This window comes from Chiloscyllium plagiosum, unplaced genomic scaffold, assembly GCF_037043375.1.
Source record: "Chiloscyllium plagiosum isolate Xiang-an unplaced genomic scaffold, Cpla_swu_hap1 HiC_scaffold_37, whole genome shotgun sequence".
NCBI classification, from domain to species: domain Eukaryota; kingdom Metazoa; phylum Chordata; class Chondrichthyes; order Orectolobiformes; family Hemiscylliidae; genus Chiloscyllium; species Chiloscyllium plagiosum.
The window spans coordinates 14,472,103-14,494,700 of NW_028270175.1; the positions used below are offsets into that span (position 1 = coordinate 14,472,103).

The following is a 22,598-nucleotide window of genomic DNA, read 5'->3' on the forward strand; positions in this document are numbered from 1 at the left end:
CTCATCTTGTCCACTAGACTTGCCTTCGGCTCATTTAACCCTATTCCCACTAACCTGTTGATCCCCCAACTCCCTTTCCTGTTCTGTACGCCAGCCAATGTCGAAATGTCCAATCTATCACCCTCTGAGAAAAAGTATAGGAAATTACATCACCAACCCAAGTAAACCTAAACACATAAATAGAAAGTGGGCCATACCACTAGTGCTTCACCGGAGGCTCACTGATGATGTTACCTAGTATGGTGACAAAATGTCCGAAAATGAATCTTCTAGCTCAGCAAGCAAACTTACATCCAGAACCTCAACCTAAGCTACAAATCTTCCCCAAACTCGCTAATGTCCTTTTCTCTTTGGATATTACTCCTCCCCTCCAACATCTCTACTTTAAATCTATGATCATCACTCCTCTCAATAAAACAACCTTTGACAACTCCCCCTCCCCCCAAACCACCTTTGCAAACTACTAGCCCTTCTCCAAAGTCCCTGAACAGGCAAATGGGATTAGTTTAGAATGGTACCATGGTTGTCACAGTCATGGTGGTGGGCCAAATGACCTGTTCCTGTGCTGTACTATTCTACCTTGTCACCACACAGATATGTTCCCATCTTCCTTGTGTTTCAACAGTCCTTAGGCAAAGTTCCCCAATTTATGCTGGTTACAGATGGGATATCCCAAACTTTCCAGCCCAGGGGACAAGGGATAAATTGCCTCCCCTTCCTCTCAGTTGATGGCAAAAATGATCCTTTCCTCCAGACTAAATGATGTTTTAAAAGGAGGCAATTTGAACAGGTTTTCTTGAGTTAGCAGAAGAATGAGTTTATTAGTTACTAAATGTGAGAGGGAATAACATCACAACACTTGCACACAGCTTCGAAATAAGAGTTAAGTTGAAAAAAAGTTAAAGCTTAAAGATATACAGATCAGGCTGAGTTCTGTGAAAAGTAGATGATGTGAAATTACCACCACTATGTTGGGTGATCCAGGTGGCACTGATGTTAGTAGGTGAGCAGTTGAGTTTGAGATCCTAGGTTTACATGTCAGTTGAAAGGATTTTGTCCTGTTTCCACTGTGGTTTCACTTGCCTTCTGGCTTCCAACCGAGAGAAAGAGAAGGAGAGAGTAAGATTCATTTTCTTACCTGCAGTACAGGAATGACTAGAGGTTTCACCAATTATGACCCTCATAGCACACTTTGCTTAATATCACTCACATATCTGGGTTAAAATTGGCTTCTTACTCTCTATTGTTGTGTATTCTTGAGAGGAGAAAGATTTTGAAACACATCTCCCACCCAGATTGCTCTCTTTGGTCCCTCAATAAGTTCACAGCCTAACAACACTCACAGAGATTCCAGCCCAATGCAGTGCATTTCTGCTTTTGAATAATCCACACAGGCCTCTAGCCTAGCTTAGTTCAGTTTTGATTGGATCTCTCCACATTCTGAACAGGAATTTACAATCATATTTGACTTCCTGGTGACATGGGTGATTTTCGATGGAATGACCTAGCGTTCTGGGTCTTAAAGTTTTCCATGGTTTGTGGTCAATATAGATGGTCGTTTTCCTTCACCCATTTCAAACATATGTCTCTCAGGGACAAGAGCCAATAATAAACTGAGGGATTCTATCTCTACTGTGCAGTAGTTGCTATTGCATGTTTGTTCTTGGAGAAGTCCTCAGTTCGTCTCTCTCTCTATTCAAAATTCAACATTTTGATGAAGAATGTCCTCCACTCGATGTCACTCACATTGCTGCCTACTATAGATACCCGGTCAAAGTTCGGATCTGCAATCACAAGCTCATTCATTAAATTGGCCTTCTGTCTGTCAAAGGCCATCTGGCATTTCTCAGTCCATACTGTAATGACCTCTGGCTGATGGTTCATTTTTTGGGATTTCTCTTGTATAGGAAAATCAAGACTTGATAAATCATGTTCATAGAAGTTTTTAGTTAATGTAGTGTAATTCATTGAAACATAGTCATGTGATAAGTTCCAAAATACACCTCTTTCTCATCAAAGAGAGACTTGACCACGCAAACGTCTGGCTGAGTGGCAAGAATTCTATCACTGAGTTAATGCTAATGCCTACAGACATACATCTCTCAGGGATGAGAGCTGATCTCAGTCAGCTCTCCTGAAGAAGGGCCTGTGCCCGAAACATCGAATCTCCTGTTCCCTGGATGCTGCCTGACCTGCTGTGCTGTTCCAGCAATAAAGTTTCAACTTTGATCTCCAGCATCTGCAGACCTTACTTTCTCCTCTGAGATCAGCTAACAAGCCATAGCATGGATCAAATCTGGTATATTTCTAGTCCTTCTAGTTCAGCTACTAACTGGATCAACTCAACAACCCATCCAATTAGATGTTTAGTCGTAGCACTTTGCACAGAAAGTCATTGGTTTAATATCACTACAAAGATTTGAGGGCATAAGCAAAGCTGACACTCCAAAACGGTACTAAGGCAGTGCTATAGAATCCTTACAGTGTGTAAACAGGCCATTAAGCCCAACAAGTCCACACCGACCCTCCGAAGAGTAACCCTCCCCTAGCCTATGACTCTACATTTACCCCTGACTAATTCACCTAAACAACACTATGGGCAACTTAGCATGGACAATTCACCAAACCTGCACATCTTTGGATCGCCAGAGATGCTGTCCTTCAGATGAGATTTAAAATAAAGTGGCCTCCTTGTGGATGTAAAATGTCTCACGGTGCAGTTTAAAGAACAGCAGTCAATATTTATCCCTCAACATTCATCCTTCATCTACATAAACATTGTCTGGTCATTTGTCTTATTGCTACTTGAGGTGCAAACATGGCTGCTGTATTTACATATATAACAGAGTACATTATGAAAATGAATTCCATCATGAAGCACCTTGGGATGTTTCTGTGAGCTATAACGAACAACAATGTAAATACAATGCTTTCTGTCCTTCTAAGGGTAACTTGGCCCATTTATCAGATTCTTCTGGATCACGGTTTGATAAGTATTTTGTTATTTTGAGCTCTATTCTTGTTTTCATTTTCCAGCAGCTATGTGTTGCTAGGAAGACCATTCTAAGCATTGATGGGTTTAATTGGACTGATTAACATGCTCAATGTAAACTTGCTAGTGCACTGATTGACACTGTGACTTTGTTTAAAAAGTGGGTTGACAGCTGTATTTAACAAATGAACACTTAATTGCATACATGCCAGTTTGTGCAGGTGCAATGTTAAACTTCAACTTCCAATTCCAAGCATAATCAGCAAGATCAGCGGGTACCCAGAAGAACGTGGCAAGGTTCTCATCAAAGCTCCTTAGATAACATTATAAACTACACATGGGGACCTGTTTCAAACTGTTTTCTGAAGACTGAGGATAATATTGGTGCTCTCATCTCCTTCCCTGCTCTTATTTTGTTTTTAATATCATAGGTTTATGATCTTGAGAGGGTTGTTGGGTTAGCAGTGACAATGCATATGGACAATAAGAGGCAAAGCAATTTTGTGCTTAAGAGAAGGATATGTTTCTGCCATTGACTCTTGCTTTGCCTCTATCATTACATACTTCTAAACTGAGCTGTAGTCTCTTTTCCCTCAGCTCAGTTATCTCAAGATAGAAATAATTTTTCTGTTGACAAAGAAATCTGAATCACCCAATGAAAATAAAACAATAGGCTTAAACTCTGTTTCTGTTAGTTCAATTAGAATTGATAACTTTCTAGAACTACCCTGGAAAGTCTAGAAAATAAAAACCTAATCTCCTGGATCGTGCTATATGTGCAAGAGAGAAAAATCTTAGGAGGAGTCAAAAACAGGTTCCGACAACTGGTTTTATTTACTAGATATGAAGAAGTCCCATTTAGCTAAGTAATTGGAAATGAATGGTCCTTTGTGAATGCATCGAACCCAAATAAACACTCCTAAATTCAGAGCTGAGTTTAAGGCTGAGACATTTGATGACCTGTGCCAAAACTGCAGTGTGTACACTTGCATTTAATTTCATTCCCTCCATTCCACTAAAGTGTTTCGGCATTCTCAGTTTCCACACTACATTTTTGAAAACTGTGTTGCCTCTCCCCACCATCAGAATCCCCAGAACCTACCTTCTTAATGTTACTTTCCATCAGTTCCCTCAATTCTTATACCAAACTATTTCAAATCTGGTCTTCCTTTTACTTTTAGACCTGGCTTGGAAAATTAATCAATGTTCTGCATGAATGCAAATTGTTTTTACCAAGTCCACTCTTATTCAAAAATTCCGGTCACTCAAAAGCGTAGCTCAGAAAGTGCTGTGTCCAAAATGATGAGCTTTTTCCTCTTTGCAAAAGTCCTTCTTGGACAGCTCTTAACTCTTTTAAAACCAACAGCCTAAACGCATATTCTGTATCTGGGGAGGCACTTCCATACCTTGCATCTCCTTTGAAAGACTTAAAGATCCTGTAATATGTGATAATCCTTCAATTGCAACATCCGTTCTTTCTCAGTGCCCCTCCTATCTCTCTTGCAATATATTTTATCTTTCTGTTTTATCAATGGTATCATAGTCAGAGCCCTCTGGACCGACCTATGTCATATCTCCTAAGTTGTATTCTACACACTGTTTATTTCTCTCAGCATCATCACTATCTCATCGAGACTCAGTACGCTGTTTTCTACTCTTTCTCAGGATTCCAAAGTGTGGAATTCTTCCCTAAAATCTATAAATTTGGCATCATCTAACCTAATTTACTTATTCTTCTTCCCATGTTGCTTTCCATTCTTACTTTGGGCTAGCTCATTCATCAAGGATTCTCAAGTTAACAGGAAAGCTCTAGCAACTCTTTTAAGTTAGTTGAGGCATTGAGTTGGTAAAGATGGTGCTGGGTTTGCTTAGACAGGTCATTCTCTAGCAACCGCAGCTGCCAGTCTTCATGGTGATAACATCAGGTGGAAACCAAGATTGGATTCCTCCATTATGCCCCTCAGGTGAAGCCAACAGAAAAGGCAAGTGAGACCTGGTTGTGAAGAGTGGCGAGATGCTGTGTTCAATGACTCAGTAAGAAATTGGGATCATCCTAAAGGAGGGGAGAAAATCATACAGAAAGGAAAGGAAAACATTAAATTAATCATCACTTTCAGCCAGCTATTTAATGTGAGACTGATTTTCTTTATAATATCAAGAGAGGGCACTATAACATGCACAAACACATAATGAACACGAGTCATCTGACTGCTACAGACTTGCATCATTCACAATGCAGAAAAACAGCCATTAGTGGTGAAATATCTTGCCAGTGCACATTGTAAAAGCTAATCTTGTTAAAACTGAATCCTTCATTTCTACTTTCTGCCAAAGTGTCATACTCCAGAGTTAAAATTGGAAAAAGAGAAGGGACAAGAACTTTTTAAAATTCCCAGATATTTAGTCTGTTGCGCCTTGAAGCAATGGTGTGTCATTTCTCTTCATGCAGCAGTATAAGAGTTAAAACTATCAGTGTTGTATTTGTTTTGTAATTGCATGCTGTTCCTGTTTATTCAACATTATATGGTGCCAAGTTTGACTCAGTGATAGCTCTGTAGTCTCTGGAATCTGAAGGTTGACAATTTCGGCCCCACCCCAGAGACAATTGCCTAATCGAACTCTGAAAGTCTGACAGTGTGGGGTAAGAGAGTGCTGCAATACTGTCTTAAGGGCAAGATGTTAAAGCAGGGTTCTTTCATCCTCACAGGTGGACATCACTATAGGAAATGCAGGGGAGTTTTCCCTGGTGTTCTGATTTAGTATCCCTGCTGATCAAAGCCACCTTGTGATTGATCATATTTCTGTTTGTCAGACTGGGTAAAAACAAGTTCTAACACAACGATATTGCTAAAGTCAAAAAATAATCCATTGTCCATGAAGAACTTTGGGATGTTTGGAGGATGTGGATGTTTCTTTTTAAACTTAAGACTTCTAAAAAATGCTGCCCCTGCAGAACTGCGCACTGTCTATCAGAATAAACAGAGCAATCCAACTGGTGCAACTTGGAGCAACTGGTTAAACAGATTCTTGTATTTGGCAGTAGTTCTATTCCTGGACTTAAAGTCCTGGTGCTGACAAATCATAGATGGAATGGGATTGTGTAACCTGATACATCGCTGTTATTTTTATTAAATGAATGCAAATCTAAGCCATCACCTCCTCATTTTCTGGGTTAATGACAATTATTCTGCCACAATCTAAGAAGGGGACACTTCTCAGGAATGTGCAGCATAGTTTATTTTCTATCCATGAGTGTGTAACGGGTTTATACTGAAGCCCCATTTGCAGAGGTTGGTTGGAAAGGGACATTGGTTTGCCCTGAACCTGTTCAACAGGTCCCACTCTCAGCATTTAGTTCAAACCCTATCACTTGAGAGATGGGGTTTGCCACAAGGAACCTGTGTTTTACTTTTTTTATACACATATATAAAACCTGTTTTACAATGACAATATGAGTTTGGAATAGCAATAGTTGAACCAAAGACCTGCCCGAAACGTCGATTCTCCTGTTCCCTGGATGCTGCCTGACCTGCTGCGCTTTTCCAGCAACACATTTCCATGTCTGCTCTAACAATAAATGACTGACTCAGTCAAAAAGCTGCTTGGCCCACCTTTATCTGTGGCTCCACTTTTACACGTGTAAAACATGGTTGCAGTATGCAATAACACAGGATAAACTGCAGTTACCGATCAAGTCCAAACTTTTAATTATCCAGGGACAAAGACTTGAAAGGAATCTGGATTTTACATTTTAATCAGCAGTCTATCTCCTAACTGATTAAAGGATTCAACAAGGGCAGCTAGTTTTAAAGTTGTTAACATTTTGCTTTTCAATACTGTGTCCTATACCTCCCTATCATACCATGCTTGAGGAAGGAGCAGAACTCTGAAAGTTTGCAATATCAAATAAACCTGTTGGACTATAACTTGGTGTTGTTTGATTTTTGACCTTGTCCACCGCTGTCCAACTCTGGCATCTCCGCATCATGGCCAAAAGACAAAGGACAGCATGGGAACAGAGTTGGACAAACTGTCAACCTGTAGGTAAGTGGAGGTCAGCCACACCCTGAAACATATGCATTGGGATTCCTCAGATATTCCGATGCAGCGATTACACAGGAAGTCCTTAGAAAGTTTAAACTTCTGCTGAGCAATTCCCCAGCTCCACAGGACCTGAATCAGTTAAAACCAGGGACTTGGTAAAGTCCAGCGTATTCACCTGAATATTCCCACGTCAAACACTTGTGCAACAATTCAACTGGCACCTTCCAACTTCCCACTGGCCAGACCTGATTGTTCACTGAAACCCCTGCACCCTCCAACTACCAACTCCTAACCCCACTGCCAGATCATCCACCTGACTCCATCCCCTGATCACTAACCACACGTGCCAACGTCCTGCATTGCCTTCCCACCAAGTATCCAGCCCCCTGCTCCCTCTTACCACCCCGAACCCACTTTCTGACCCAGCCCCCACCAAGCCCTGACCCTCTGATTGCTCACCTGACTCCATCCCTGACCCCCCTCAACAAGACCCCGGTATCCCCAACTCACTCTAATCTCTCCATACACCTTAACCCACCCGACCATCTGACTCCCCGACGACTTCCAAATCCATTCCCTGGCCCTCTGATATCACCCGGACCCTCCATTCTAACCCCACCCCTAATCTGACGCTCCAGTTGCCCAGACAGTCCTGACTTGAGCTAAGCTGGCCTTCCCACTTTGTCACCCCAACACACTAACCAGCAGCGATCTCACCCGGTAGCCATCCTACCTCACAATCACACTGAAAATCTTGGTAAATGTCTCAAAGCTTTTCGGTGTGTTAGCGAATGAATACTTGCAGAATACTTCCAACCAGAGCTGCAAAAAAATGGTGTGGCTTGACTTCCCCTGAACCAGCCTGCGCTGCAGAGAAAGGCACTGATATCAGAAACAGTTGGGAAGACACAACCACAAATGCAGAGCTCAGTGAAAGGGCAAAAAGGAAGAAGGAGCAATGGCAACACATCGATGACTACTGGTCGCAGAGGATTCAGGCTGTTATCACCAAGTTCGACTCCCAACACCATTCCCACTTGGAAATATTTTATTGTCCCTCCATTGTCACCAGGTCAACCAGCAGCACTAGTTACACTGGCATGGGAGCTGCTGGCTCATTCCAGAGCTTTCTTCACACACTCTCTCTCTCTCTCTCACACACACACACACACGAAGGGGAGATACAGCACTCTTCCCTCTGCAGTGCCCACCTTTATCAACAGGAATCGAGAGTATTGGTGGGCATCACATGCTCCCTCTCCATGGACACCTGGGCATTAATGTATCTGTGGAGCAGTGACAGACAGATGGTAGAACGTGATCCACCACAATCAAGTCAAAGACAACAAATGCAGGCCGAGTTAGCAATGTTCACAATCCAAGAATGATTAATAAAGGTCAAAGTAGCCCCTTTCGTTCACTCCACCACAAATACACACACTGGCAGTACTGTGCAGAGGGACATGGAAGAAATAGAATGTAGGGAAATAGATGTTGACATCTTGAAAAATGTCCATATTATAGAGGAGGAAGTGCTGGATGTCTTGAAATGCATAAAGATGGATAAATCCCCAGGACCTGATCAGGTGTTCCCTAGAACTCTGTGGGAAACTAGAGAAGTGATTGCTGGGCCCTTTGCTGAGACATTTGTTTCATCAATAGTCACACATGAGGTGCTGGAAGACTGGAGGTTGGCTAATGTGGTACCACTGTTTAAGAAAGGTGGTAAGGACAAGCCAGGGAAATGTAGACCAGTGAGCCTGACATCGGTGGTGGGCAAGTTGTTGGAGGGAACCTGAGGGACAGGACGTAGATGTACTTTGAAAGGCCATGACTGATGAGGGATAGTCAACAGTCTATCCCTCATAAACTTGATTGAGGTTTTGAAGAAGTAACAAAGAAGATTGATGAGGGCAGAGCGGTGGACATGATCTATCTGGACTTCAGTAAGGCATTTGACAAGGTTCCCCATGGGAGACTGATTAGCAAGGTTAGATCTCATGTAATACAGGGAGAACTAGCCATTTGGATACAGAAGTGGCTCAAAAGTCGAAGACAGGTGGTGGTGGTGTAGGGTTGTTGTTCAGACTGGAGGCCTGTGGTGATCAGTGGAGTGCCACAAGGACCGGTGCTGGGTCCACTACTTTTCGTCATTTATATGAATGATTTGGATGTGAGCATAAGAGGCATTGTTAGTAAGTCTGCAGACGACACCAAAATTGGAGGCACAGTGGACAGCAAAGAAGGTTGAAACTTTATTGCTGGAACAGCACAGCAGGTCAGGCAGCATCCAGGGAACAGGAGATTCGACGTTTCGGGCACAGGCCCTTCTTCAGGAATGAACTTCTTCATTCCTGAAGAAGGGCCTGTGCCCGAAACGTCGAATCTCCTGTTCCCTGGATGCTGCCTGACCTGCTGTGCTGTTCCAGCAATAAAGTTTCAACTTTGATCTCCAGCATCTGCAGACCTCACTTTCTCAGCAAAGAAGGTTACCTCAGATTACAACGGGACCTTGATCAGATGGGCCAATGGGCTGAGAAGTGGCAGATGGAGTTTAATTTAAATAAATGTGAGGGGTTGCATTTTGGGAAAGCAAATCTTAGCAGGACTTATGCACTTAATGGTAAGGTCCTATGGAGTGTTGCTGAACAAAGAGACCTTGGAGTGCAGGTTCATAGCTCCTTGTAAGTAGAGTCGCAGATGGATAGGATAGTGGAGAGGGCATTTGGTATGCTTTCCTTTATTGACCAGGATATTGAGGACAGGAGTTGGGAGGTCATGTTGCAGCTGTACAGGACATTGGTTAGGCCACTTTGGGATATTGCGTGCAACTCTGGTCTCCTTCCTATTGGAAGGAGGTTGTGAAACTTGAAAGGGTTCAGAAAAGATTTAAGGATGTTACCAGGGTTGGAGGATTTGAGCTACAGGGAGAGGCTGAACAGGCTGGGGCTGTTTTCCCTGGAACATCGGAGGCTGAGGGGTGACCTTATTGACATTTATAAAATCATGAGGGACATGGATAGGATAAACAGACAAAATTTGTTCTCTGGGGTGGGGGAGTCCAGAACTAGAGGGCATTTGTTTCCATGCTGTACATCTCTATGACTCTATCCGCGAGATGATTTTTAACAACTCACCAAGCCCTCTTCCTCAGCACCTTGCAAATGCACCACCTCTACCATCTAGAAAGACAAGGGCAGAAGATGCATAGATGTGCTGTCAGCTGTGAGCTCCTCTTCAAACCACTCACCATCCTGACTTGAAAATATATTATCGTTCTTCCACTGTCACTGGGTCAATAACCTGGAACTCCTTCCTTACCCCCAAACAACTGCAGCAGATCACAAAGGCAGCTCACCACCACCTTTCCAGGGCAATCAGGCAGTGGCAATAAAATCCTGGCCAAGCCAGCGGGGACAACATCCAATCACAGAAATATTCGAGTTTTGTGGCTGAGTCTGCCTCTGCACTGATAGCAATGAGAGCAGGAAGGTTCAATTGCTCAGGTTCTTTTTGGTTCAGAAGGTGCACTCAGCAACTTGACCGAGAAACTGCTGGATCCAAATCACTATAGGATCCAAAGGTACTGTCAGCTTCTGCTGCGCACTGATATACTGGAGTGGGATCTGCTGGCCCCTGCTGGTTAAAAGGAAGATATTGAGGTACGATCAAGTGGTTTACAGGTAGATGTTTGGGCAGGAAGCTGCCAGTTTATAGGTAGGGTTTTGGCTGTGAGCTGCTGATTTACACATAACGGCATTGCGGGGAGCTGCTGGTTTGCAGGTAGGGGTTGGGCCGGGAGCAGCTGGTTTGCAGGTAGGGTTTGGACCCACGAGCTGCTGGTTTACAGGTTGGAGTTGAGCTGGGAGCTGCTGGTTTAGAGGTAGAGGTTGGGCTGGGAACTGATGATTTACGGGTAAGGGTTGGGCTGGGAGCTGCTGGTTTCCACACAGTGGTTGTGCTGGGAGTTGCTGGTTTACAGTGGGAGGTTGGGCTCGGAGCTGCTGTTTACAGGTATGGTTTGAGCCAGGTGCTGCTGGTTTGCGGGTTAGCCCTGGAGCTGCTGGTTTACTGGAAGCCTTTGGCATGGGAGCTGCTGGTTTAGAGTTAGGGGTTGAGCATGGGGCTGCTGGTTTGCTGGTAGGGGTTGGGCCGGGAGCTGCTGGTTTACAGGTAGGAGGTGGGCTTGGAGCTGCTGGTTTCTGTGTAGGGAGTGAACCGGGAGCTGCTGGTTTACAGTTAGGGGTTGAGCTGGGGGCTGCTGGTTTACAGGTAAGAGTTGTGCTGGCAACTGCTGTTTTATTGGTAGTGGTTGAGCCGAGAGCTGCTGGTTTAAGGTGGAGGCTGAGCTGGGAGCTGCTGGTTTACAGGTAGTGGTTGAGCCGGGAGCTGCTAATTCACAGGTGGAGGCTGAGCTGGGAGCTGATATATTACATGGAGTGGTTGAGCTGGCAACTGCTGGTTTGCGGTTAGGGGTTTGCCCTGGAGCTTCTGGTTTACAGGAAGCGGCTGGCCGGAGCTGCCGGTTTACAAGAAGGGTTTGGCCCGGGACCTGCTGGTTTACAGGAAGGGTTTGGCCCGGGACCTGCTGATTTACAGGAAGGGTTTGGCACTGGAGCTGCTGGTTTACAGGAAGGGTTTGGCACGGGACCTGCTGGTTTACAGGAAAGGTTTGGCACTGGAGCTGCTGGATTACAGGAAGGGTTTGGCCCGGGACCTGCTGGTTTACAGGAAGGGATTGGCCCGGGACCTGCTGGTTTACAGGTAGAGGCTGAGCTGGAAGCTGCTGGTTTACAGGAAGGGTTTGGCTCGCGACCTGCTGGTTTACAGGAAGGGTTTGGCACAGGACCTGCTGGTTTACAGGTAGAGGCTGAGCTGGAAGCTGCTGGTTTACAGGAAGGGTTTGGCCCGGGAACTGCTGGTTTACAGGTAGAGGCTGAGCTGGAAGCTGCTGGTTTACAGGAAGGGTTTGGCTCGCGACCTGCTGGCTTACAGGTAGGGTTTGGCCCGGGACCTGCTGGTTTACAGGTAGGGTTTGGCCCAGGACCTGCTGGATTACAGGAAGGGTTTAGCCAGGGACCTGCTGGTTTACAGGAAGGGTTTGGCCCGGGACCTGCTGGTTTACAGGTAGAGGCTGAGCTGGAAGCTGCTGGTTTACAGGTAGGGTATGGCCCAGGACCTGCTGGTTTACAGGAAGGGTTTGGCCTGGGACCTGCTGGTTTACAGGAAGGGTTTGGCCTGGGACCTGCTGGTTTACAGGTAGGGTTTGGCCCGGGACCTGCTGGTTTACAGGAAGGGTTTGGCCCGGGACCTGCTAGTTTACAGGTAGAGGCTGAGCTGGAAGCTGCTGGTTTACAGGTAGATTATGCCCCAGGACCTGCTGGTTTACAGGAAGGGTTTGACCTGGGACCTGCTGGTTTACAGGAAGGATTTGGCACTGGAGCTGCTGGTTTACAGGTAGAGGCTGAGCTGGAAGCTGCTGGTTTACAGGAAGGGTTTGGCTCACGACCTGCTGGTTTACAGGAAGGGTTTGGCCCGGGACCTGTTGGTTTACAGGAAGGGTTTGGCATGGGACCTGCTGGTTTACAGGTAGAGGCTGAGCTGGAAGCTGCTGGTTAACAGGAAGGGTTTGGCCCAGGACCTGCTGGTTTACAGGAAGGGTTTGACACTGGACCTGCTGGTTTACAGGAAGGGTTTGGCCCGGGACCTGCTGGTTTACAGGAAGGGTTTGGCCCGGGACCTGCGGGTTTACAGGAAGGGTTTGGCACTGGACCTGCTGGTTTACAGGAAGGGTTTGGCCCGGGACCTGCTAGTTTACAGGTAGGCATTGGCCCGGGACCTGCTAGTTTACAGGAAGGGATTGGCCCAGGACCTGCTGGTTTACAGGAAGGGTTTGGCCTGGGACCTGCTGGTTTACAGGAAGGGATTGGCCTGGGACCTACTGGTTCACAGGAAGGGATTGGCCCGGGACCTGCTGGTTCACAGGAAGGGTTTGGCCCGGGACCTGCTGGTTTACAGGAAGGGGTTGGCCTGGGACCTGCTGGTTTATAGGTAGGGTTTGGCCCGGGACCTGCTGGTTTACAGGTAGGGATTGGCCAGGGAGCTTCGGGTTTACATGTAGAGGCTGAGCTGGAAGCTGCTGGTTTACAGGTAGGGTTTGGCCTGGGCTCTGCTGGTTTACAGGTAGGGTTTGGCCCACGACCTGCTGGTTTACAGGTAGGGTTTGGCCCACGACCTGCTGGTTTACAGGAAGGGTTTGGCCCACGACCTGCTGGTTTACAGGTTGGAGTTGAGCTGGGAGCTGCTGGTTTAGAGGTAGAGGTTGGGCTGGGAACTGATGATTTACGGGTAAGGGTTGGGCTGGGAGCTGCTGGTTTCCACACAGTGGTTGTGCTGGGAGTTGCTGGTTTACAGTGGGAGGTTGGGCTCGGAGCTGCTGTTTACAGGTATGGTTTGAGCCAGGTGCTGCTGGTTTGCGGGTTAGCCCTGGAGCTGCTGGTTTACTGGAAGCCTTTGGCATGGGAGCTGCTGGTTTAGAGTTAGGGGTTGAGCATGGGGCTGCTGGTTTGCTGGTAGGGGTTGGGCCGGGAGCTGCTGGTTTACAGGTAGGAGGTGGGCTTGGAGCTGCTGGTTTCTGTGTAGGGAGTGAACCGGGAGCTGCTGGTTTACAGTTAGGGGTTGAGCTGGGGGCTGCTGGTTTACAGGTAAGAGTTGTGCTGGCAACTGCTGTTTTATTGGTAGTGGTTGAGCCGAGAGCTGCTGGTTTAAGGTGGAGGCTGAGCTGGGAGCTGCTGGTTTACAGGTAGTGGTTGAGCCGGGAGCTGCTAATTCACAGGTGGAGGCTGAGCTGGGAGCTGATATATTACATGGAGTGGTTGAGCTGGCAACTGCTGGTTTGCGGTTAGGGGTTTGCCCTGGAGCTTCTGGTTTACAGGAAGCGGCTGGCCGGAGCTGCCGGTTTACAAGAAGGGTTTGGCCCGGGACCTGCTGGTTTACAGGAAGGGTTTGGCCCGGGACCTGCTGATTTACAGGAAGGGTTTGGCACTGGAGCTGCTGGTTTACAGGAAGGGTTTGGCACGGGACCTGCTGGTTTACAGGAAAGGTTTGGCACTGGAGCTGCTGGATTACAGGAAGGGTTTGGCCCGGGACCTGCTGGTTTACAGGAAGGGATTGGCCCGGGACCTGCTGGTTTACAGGTAGAGGCTGAGCTGGAAGCTGCTGGTTTACAGGAAGGGTTTGGCTCGCGACCTGCTGGTTTACAGGAAGGGTTTGGCACAGGACCTGCTGGTTTACAGGTAGAGGCTGAGCTGGAAGCTGCTGGTTTACAGGAAGGGTTTGGCCCGGGAACTGCTGGTTTACAGGTAGAGGCTGAGCTGGAAGCTGCTGGTTTACAGGAAGGGTTTGGCTCGCGACCTGCTGGCTTACAGGTAGGGTTTGGCCCGGGACCTGCTGGTTTACAGGTAGGGTTTGGCCCAGGACCTGCTGGATTACAGGAAGGGTTTAGCCAGGGACCTGCTGGTTTACAGGAAGGGTTTGGCCCGGGACCTGCTGGTTTACAGGTAGAGGCTGAGCTGGAAGCTGCTGGTTTACAGGTAGGGTATGGCCCAGGACCTGCTGGTTTACAGGAAGGGTTTGGCCTGGGACCTGCTGGTTTACAGGAAGGGTTTGGCCTGGGACCTGCTGGTTTACAGGTAGGGTTTGGCCCGGGACCTGCTGGTTTACAGGAAGGGTTTGGCCCGGGACCTGCTAGTTTACAGGTAGAGGCTGAGCTGGAAGCTGCTGGTTTACAGGTAGATTATGCCCCAGGACCTGCTGGTTTACAGGAAGGGTTTGACCTGGGACCTGCTGGTTTACAGGAAGGATTTGGCACTGGAGCTGCTGGTTTACAGGTAGAGGCTGAGCTGGAAGCTGCTGGTTTACAGGAAGGGTTTGGCTCACGACCTGCTGGTTTACAGGAAGGGTTTGGCCCGGGACCTGTTGGTTTACAGGAAGGGTTTGGCATGGGACCTGCTGGTTTACAGGTAGAGGCTGAGCTGGAAGCTGCTGGTTAACAGGAAGGGTTTGGCCCAGGACCTGCTGGTTTACAGGAAGGGTTTGACACTGGACCTGCTGGTTTACAGGAAGGGTTTGGCCCGGGACCTGCTGGTTTACAGGAAGGGTTTGGCCCGGGACCTGCGGGTTTACAGGAAGGGTTTGGCACTGGACCTGCTGGTTTACAGGAAGGGTTTGGCCCGGGACCTGCTAGTTTACAGGTAGGCATTGGCCCGGGACCTGCTAGTTTACAGGAAGGGATTGGCCCAGGACCTGCTGGTTTACAGGAAGGGTTTGGCCTGGGACCTGCTGGTTTACAGGAAGGGATTGGCCTGGGACCTACTGGTTCACAGGAAGGGATTGGCCCGGGACCTGCTGGTTCACAGGAAGGGTTTGGCCCGGGACCTGCTGGTTTACAGGAAGGGGTTGGCCTGGGACCTGCTGGTTTATAGGTAGGGTTTGGCCCGGGACCTGCTGGTTTACAGGTAGGGATTGGCCAGGGAGCTTCGGGTTTACATGTAGAGGCTGAGCTGGAAGCTGCTGGTTTACAGGTAGGGTTTGGCCTGGGCTCTGCTGGTTTACAGGTAGGGTTTGGCCCACGACCTGCTGGTTTACAGGAAGGGTTTGGCCCGGGACCTGCTGGTTTACAGGTAGGGTTTGGCCCGGGACCTGCTGGTTTACAGGAAGGGTTTGGCCCGGGACCTGCTGGTTTACAGGAAGGGGTTGGCACTGGAGCTGCTGGTTTATAGGTAGAGGCTGAGCTGGAAGCTGCTGGTTTACAGGAAGGGTTTGGCTCACGACCTGCTGGTTTACAGGAAGGGTTTGGCCCGGGACCTGTTGGTTTACAGGAAGGGTTTGGCATGGGACCTGCTGGTTTACAGGTAGAGGCTGAGCTGGAAGCTGCTGGTTAACAGGAAGGGTTTGGCCCAGGACCTGCTGGTTTACAGGAAGGGTTTGACACTGGACCTGCTGGTTTACAGGAAGGGTTTGGCCCGGGACCTGCTGGTTTACAGGAAGGGTTTGGCCCGGGACCTGCGGGTTTACAGGAAGGGTTTGGCACTGGACCTGCTGGTTTACAGGAAGGGTTTGGCCCGGGACCTGCTAGTTTACAGGTAGGCATTGGCCCGGGACCTGCTAGTTTACAGGAAGGGATTGGCCCAGGACCTGCTGGTTTACAGGAAGGGTTTGGCCTGGGACCTGCTGGTTTACAGGAAGGGATTGGCCTGGGACCTACTGGTTCACAGGAAGGGATTGGCCCGGGACCTGCTGGTTCACAGGAAGGGTTTGGCCCGGGACCTGCTGGTTTACAGGAAGGGGTTGGCCTGGGACCTGCTGGTTTATAGGTAGGGTTTGGCCCGGGACCTGCTGGTTTACAGGTAGGGATTGGCCAGGGAGCTTCGGGTTTACATGTAGAGGCTGAGCTGGAAGCTGCTGGTTTACAGGTAGGGTTTGGCCTGGGACCTGCTGGTTTACAGGTAGGGTTTGGCCCACGACCTGCTGGTTTACAGGAAGGGTTTGGCCCGGGACCTGCTGGTTTACAGGTAGGGTTTGGCCCGGGACCTGCTGGTTTACAGGAAGGGTTTGGCCCGGGACCTGCTGGTTTATAGGTAGGGTTTGGCCCGGGACCTGCTGGTTTACAGGTAGGGATTTGCCAGGGAGCTTCTGGTTTACAGGTAGAGGCTGAGCTGGAAGCTGCTGGTTTACAGGTAGGAGTTGGGCCAGGAGCTGCTGGTTTACAGACTGGATTTGGGCAAGGAGCTGCTAGTTTGCGGGTAGGGGTTGAGCTGGGGGCTGCTGGTTTACAGTTAGGGGTTGAGCTGGAAGCTGCTGGCTTGAAGGTTGGTATTGAGCCAGGAGCTGTTGGTTTACAGGTAGGGGTTGAGCTGGGAGCTGCTGGATTAGAGGTAGGAGTTGAGCTGGGAGCTGCTGGTTTACAGGTAGGAGTTGAGTTTGGAGGTGCTGCTTTACAGGTAGGAGTTGAGCTGGGAGCCACTGGTTTACAGGTAGGGGTTGAACTGGGAGCTGCTGGCTGACAGGTAGGGGTTGAGTTTGGAGGTGATTTACAGGTAGGGGTTAAGCTGGGAGCTACTGGTTTACAGGTAGGGGTTGAGTTTGGAGGTGCTGGTTTACAGGTAGGGGTTGAACTGGGAGCTGCTGGCTGACAGGTAGGGGTTGAGTTTGGAGGTGATTTACAGGTAGCTGTTAAGCTGGGAGCTACTGGTTTACAGGTAGGGGTTGAGTTTGGAGGTGCTGGTTTACAGGTAGGGGTTGAACTGGGAGCTGCTGGCTTACAGGTAGGGGTTGAGTTTGGAGGTGATTTACAGGTAGGGGTTAAGCTGGGAGCTACTGGTTTACAGGTAGGGGTTGAGTTTGGAGGTGCTGATTTACAGGTAGGGGTTGAGCTGGGAGCTACTGGTTTACAGGTAGGGGTTGAGCTGGGAACTACTGGTTTACAGGTAGGAGTTGAGCTGGGAGCTGCTGGCTTACAGGTAGGAGTTGAGTTTGGAGATGCTGGTTTACAGGTAGGGGTTGAGCTGGGAGCTGCTGGTTTACAAGTAGGGAGTTGAGCTGGGAGCTGCTGGTTTACAAGTAGGGAGTTGAGCTGGGAGCTGCCGGTTTACAGGTAGGGGTTGAGTTTGGAGACGCTGGTTTGCAGGGAGGGGTTGAGCTGGGATCTGCTGGTTTGCAGGGAGCGGTTACCTTTCACATTCACGCACCTGACGTGACGTCCGCCTGCGCCGCATTTTTGCGGAAGTTTTCCTGCGGAATTCAGGTTGCGCCAAGTCTGGGATACCGCAGGAGTGGGGGGGGATTCCTGTGGATTTCTCTCGAATTTCGGATCCCGTCCCAGGTCAGAGTCAGGACGTGGAGAAACAGCGTTAAATCCTCAGGTACCTGATCCCTTCGAAACTAATTATTTCTGGATTGAGCCGCAGTGAAACCGGGCGGGTTAGTCATTTCATCAATACTTAAAATTGTTGAAGGGAGTGAACGGGAATTTCATGGCTTGGAGGGAAAACAACTCGTGCAGTCTTTCTTGGCGAGAATAATCCCAAACGCAAGTGGAAATATATTGATACAATTAGTTCAAAGGTGCAGAGGTTTTCAGAAAGTTGCCCAGAAGTTTGGGGATCAGTTTTCCTGCTGCAGTTTGAACGGTTCCTGAACTCAGTGGGAAAGGGCCACACACCTTTCTCTCGTGTCTGGTTCAGCTCTTCCGGCAGATGTTTTTTTAAGAAGGCACATTGACCAGGCTTTTGCAGTTGCGCCTTGTTGCTGTTACTGCAGAGCGGGGCTGCACCGCGGGGAACCAGCAACATCTCCTGAGAATAACGCCTTTATTATCGTCAAACACCCCAGGGGCTTCACAGGAGTGTCACAACCAACCAACCAAACACCAGAGGAGATAGTAGGACAACTGAGAGCCAAACACTTGGTCAACGAGGTGGGTTTCATGGACGAGAAAATAAATGGTGTTCATTTCCTTAATTGCAATTTTCACCAGCTCAGGACTTGCAAAGTAGGGCAACTTGTTGGTCTTCCAGAATATGGAGTTGACCCTGACCAGGGGGCAGCACGATGGCTCAGTGGTTAGCACTGCTACCTCACAGCACCAGGGTCCTAGGTTCGATACCAGCCTGGGGTGACTGTGTGGAGTTTGCACATTCTCCTCTTGTCTGCGTGGGTTCCCTCCAGGTGCTCCGGTTTCCTCCCACAACCCAAAGATGTGCAAGCCAGGAGAACTGGCCATGCTAAATTGTCCATAGTATTAGGTGCATTAGTCAGAGGGAAATGGGTCTGGGTGGGTTACTCTTCGGAGGGTCGGTGTGGACTGGTTGGGCTGAAGGGCCTATTTCCATACTGTAGGAAATCTAATCTTTTTTTAAAAAAATGTTGCAGACTGGCGCATTCCATGTTCCAGGGCTATGTGCTGTAATACACTAAAGCTTGGGGCAGCTGCTGCCAAAGTGCAGTCAGGAAAGACCACTCTCTAGGGTCTTCCTGCTGAAGGTAAATGGGTATCTGTTCACTTATGTGACCCACCTTGTGATTCAAATCCATATAAATATAGTTTGGTTCAAGTAGGAGATGCTTTGATCTGTTTGGATAGAGTCAAACTTCAATGTTTGTTTGTTTGATATGCTACTGCACAGAACCGAACTGCGTTTGTGACTATGCTTAGATGTCCCCAGGCAAGGTTCCCCAGTTCATGACAATTTAGACAGAAATTGGGTTAGGATGGTCGACTTGGCTACTGTTCTTCATTAAACTACTCCTGCCCCCCCCCTCTCACTTGATTGCAGCAAGGTCAATTTTTAAAATGAACCTTTTCATTTGTGGATACATTTCTCCCAGGACTAAAGAACAGAACTGGCATGCACTGATTAGACAATGGAGGTGAGTCTGAAAAAGTGTTGGAAAGATTTACGGGTCAGTCTCTGAGTTCTGTGGAACGTAATCAATAGGTTGTGGTGCCCATTTTATGTTGGGTGATAATGGTAGTGTTGGCATTGGTAGTTAAGCAATCATTTTGAGCTTCGTGGCTTTGTAGGTTAGGTGGAATTCTTTTGTTCTTTTTCCTTCCAATGATGGGTGAATAGCAACATTCCTATTGAGAGATTGTCGACTTCTGTTTTACCTGCAGTCCAAGGGTATTAAATGGCTGTGCTCAAGCTGTGAGCTTTACAACCCACTAGCCCTTACTTGCACATCAGTCCACACGCAGATACGGACCAAGGGTTGCAGTTTTTATACTTTACCTGTGTTTTGTGTTCCTGAAAAGATAAAAGTGTAAGAGTGTCTTTTGATTCATGCCAACAGTCTGGACTGTAACGCTGGGGACATATGTTTCTGCTCTTGGGCAATTAGATTGCTTCTGCTTTTGAGGCCTTTCTGTCTTTGAAGCTTCCTTGACACCCTATAATGTATGATATTCCAGGGCTTCTCAAAGGACGTCTTTCAGCCTTAATTGAACTGTATTACATCTGCTCGAATAGTGCAAACTTTTATTTGCTAGTTTTCCTGTCAAGCCAGTGGGACAGTTTGCTATGTAAAGAATGCTATATAAATGCAAATTTTGGATACATTTTGACCAGAACATTGTTCTTCTAATAGTGCCATGAGGGTATCAGGACCATATTCAAAAGGCAGCTCCTCTGCTAGTATTTCACTGGAGTGTCAAACTTGATCTTGTGCTCCAGTCTCTAGACCTTTGACTCAATCAAAACTTTCGATTCAGGTCTAAGTGCTACCTGGTGTGCCACAGAGAACACTGTAATACTGTTCTATGTGAACATTTCTTCCAGTAGCAAGTTGGAAGGTGTTTCAGTGGGGGAGGGGATCATAGTTGCAACACTTGTAGTTCCTGGATGCAAGTTTGGTTCAGAGCAAATATATATTCAGCATATATTTGAAGTTTGAACAACTTTAGTTCTACCTCCCTCTGGAGGCTGAATGTCAGACACTCTGCCATGTGAGTAAGGGGTTAGTTCCCTGTATTCATTGTACCCAGAGGTGGTCACATCTCCTTTGGTTGAGATATCTGATTTGGTCAGTGTTCAGGGATGGAAGAGTGAGGCAGGTGCAGAATACCCAGAGGGAAGGAGCCATAGCCTTTGTAATTGTCCTGTAGGTTGGAGAGACTTTCAGTTTGTCTGGATGAGAGTGAAGGCAGCAGTGTGAATGATCTAGATCTCCATGGCACCGGAAGTATTTCTAAGAGATTGGAGCATAACAGCATGTTGTGGTAGTTGGAGAAAGTATAGTACAGTGGTGGGGTGGATGATTTGTTGCCTGCCTGATGCCAGAGTTTGGGAAAATTGTCCAAGGCTGGAGAGGAAGCTGCAGTGGGAGGAAAAGGAGGAGCCAGTCATCATGGCCCATAATGGTACCAACAATGCAGCACAAAGATAGAGGTTCTATAGTATGAGAATACAGATTTGATTTATTATTGCCACATACCAAGATACAGTGAAAAGTATAGTTTTGTGTGTTATTCAGGCAAATCATACCTTGTACATAAATACATCAGGGTAATAGAACAGAATGCAAAATATAATGTTACAGGTGCAGAGAAAGATCAACTCTAATATCTGAGAGGTCCCTTCATAGGTCTGATAGCAGTGGGGAAGAAGCAATTCTTAAATCTGTTATGTATTCTCAAATGTTTGTAACTTCTGCCAGATGGAAGAGGTGGGGGTGGGGGTTGGGGGGTGGTCTTTGATTATGTTGGCTGCTTTCCAAGGGCAACAGAAGTATAGACCGAGTCAGTGGATTGCAGACTGGTTTTCGTGATGGACTGGACTGTGTTCACAACTCTCTATAATTCTTTGTAGTCAAGATAGAGGTTCTGCAGTGTGAGAATATAGGTGCTAAATTAGGAGCAAAACCTTAAAGGATTTGATCTTTGTAATATTATCTGAACCAAGGCATAGAGCAGTTCAGATTAGAGAGATAACGGCTCAAAGACTTCCGGTTTGTGGGCATTGACACCATTATTGGAGATAGTGAGGACGCTGATCGTGAGGAGACAGTATCATTGGGATGGTCTCCACCTGAACCACGCTGAAGCCAGTGTTCCTGGTGTAGCTAGGGAAGTTGAGGATTTTAAACTAAATAGTGGGAATAAAGGATTACATTTGGGAAGATGTGGCAAATCAAAGTTTAGAGTCAAGGCCAAAGAGCAAGGTATTAATATGGGAACTGGTAAACTTACGGGAAGGGATGGAGAATATAAATCAGAGAGTCAACCGACTACAGAGGAACCTCCATTATCCGAAGGACATGGGCGGAGAATATTTCATTCGGGCTAATCGAATGCCAGGTAACTCAAGCATTGGGACCTTGCGATCTTGCCGGATAATCCGATATTCAGACAATCGAATGCCGGATAATCAATGTTTAAACTTTAATGTAGATTAAAGTGAGGTGTTGCATTTTAGTAAGGCAAATCAGGGCAGGAAGTCTATACAATGGTAGAGTTCTGGGGAGTGTTGCCGAACAAAGAGAACGTGGGGTGCAGGTTCATAATTCCTTTAAGTTGGAGTCGCAGGTAGACAGGACAGGGAAGGCAGCTTTGGTATGCTTGCATTTATTGGTCAGACCATTGAGTATATGAGTTTGGATGTCATGTTGAGGCTGTGCAGGACATTGGTTAGGCCACTTTTGAAATACTGTGTTCAGTTCTGGTCTCCCTGCTATCAGAAAGATATTGTGAAACTTGAAAGGGTTCTGAAAAGATTTACAAGGATGCTGAGGTTGGAAGGTTTAAACTATAGGGAGAGGCTGAATAGAGTGAGGCTACTTTTCCTGGAGCATTGGAGGCTGAGGGGTGATCTTATCAAGGTTTATAAAATCATGAGGGGGCATGAATAGGCTGAATAACTAAGGTCTTTTTTTCCAGGGTAGGGAACTCCAAAACTAGAGGGCAAAGGTTTAAGGTGAGAGGAGAAAGATTTGAAAGGGACCTGAGGGACAACTTTTTCATGCAGAGGGTGGTGTATGTATAGAATAAACTGCCAGAGGAAATGGT

General features: G+C 47.4%; 1 protein-coding gene and 1 long non-coding RNA gene across 3 annotated transcripts in view; one reads left to right on the forward strand and one right to left on the reverse strand.

The window, feature by feature from the left end:
- The window catches only part of LOC148139768 (uncharacterized), a 34,934-nt gene extending 17,023 nt beyond the window's left edge, over window positions 1–17,911 (reverse strand). The window contains exons 1-3 of the long non-coding RNA XR_015753442.1: window positions 17,785–17,911; window positions 10,174–10,672; window positions 8,248–8,322 (exon numbers count right to left, since the gene is read on the reverse strand). This is a non-coding gene — a long non-coding RNA (uncharacterized LOC148139768). The remainder of the gene's footprint in view (window positions 1–8,247; window positions 8,323–10,173; window positions 10,673–17,784) is intronic.
- arhgef16 (Rho guanine nucleotide exchange factor 16) overlaps window positions 17,822–22,598 on the forward strand; it is a 42,917-nt gene continuing 38,140 nt past the window's right edge. Inside the window, exon 1 of one of the 2 annotated variants that reach the window (XM_087980345.1) lies at window positions 17,822–17,958. The gene's annotated coding sequence lies outside the window, so the exon portion shown is untranslated. Of the gene's footprint in view, window positions 17,959–17,992; window positions 18,513–22,598 lie in introns of those variants that run through there. The other variant, XM_087980347.1, reaches the window with a different exon arrangement.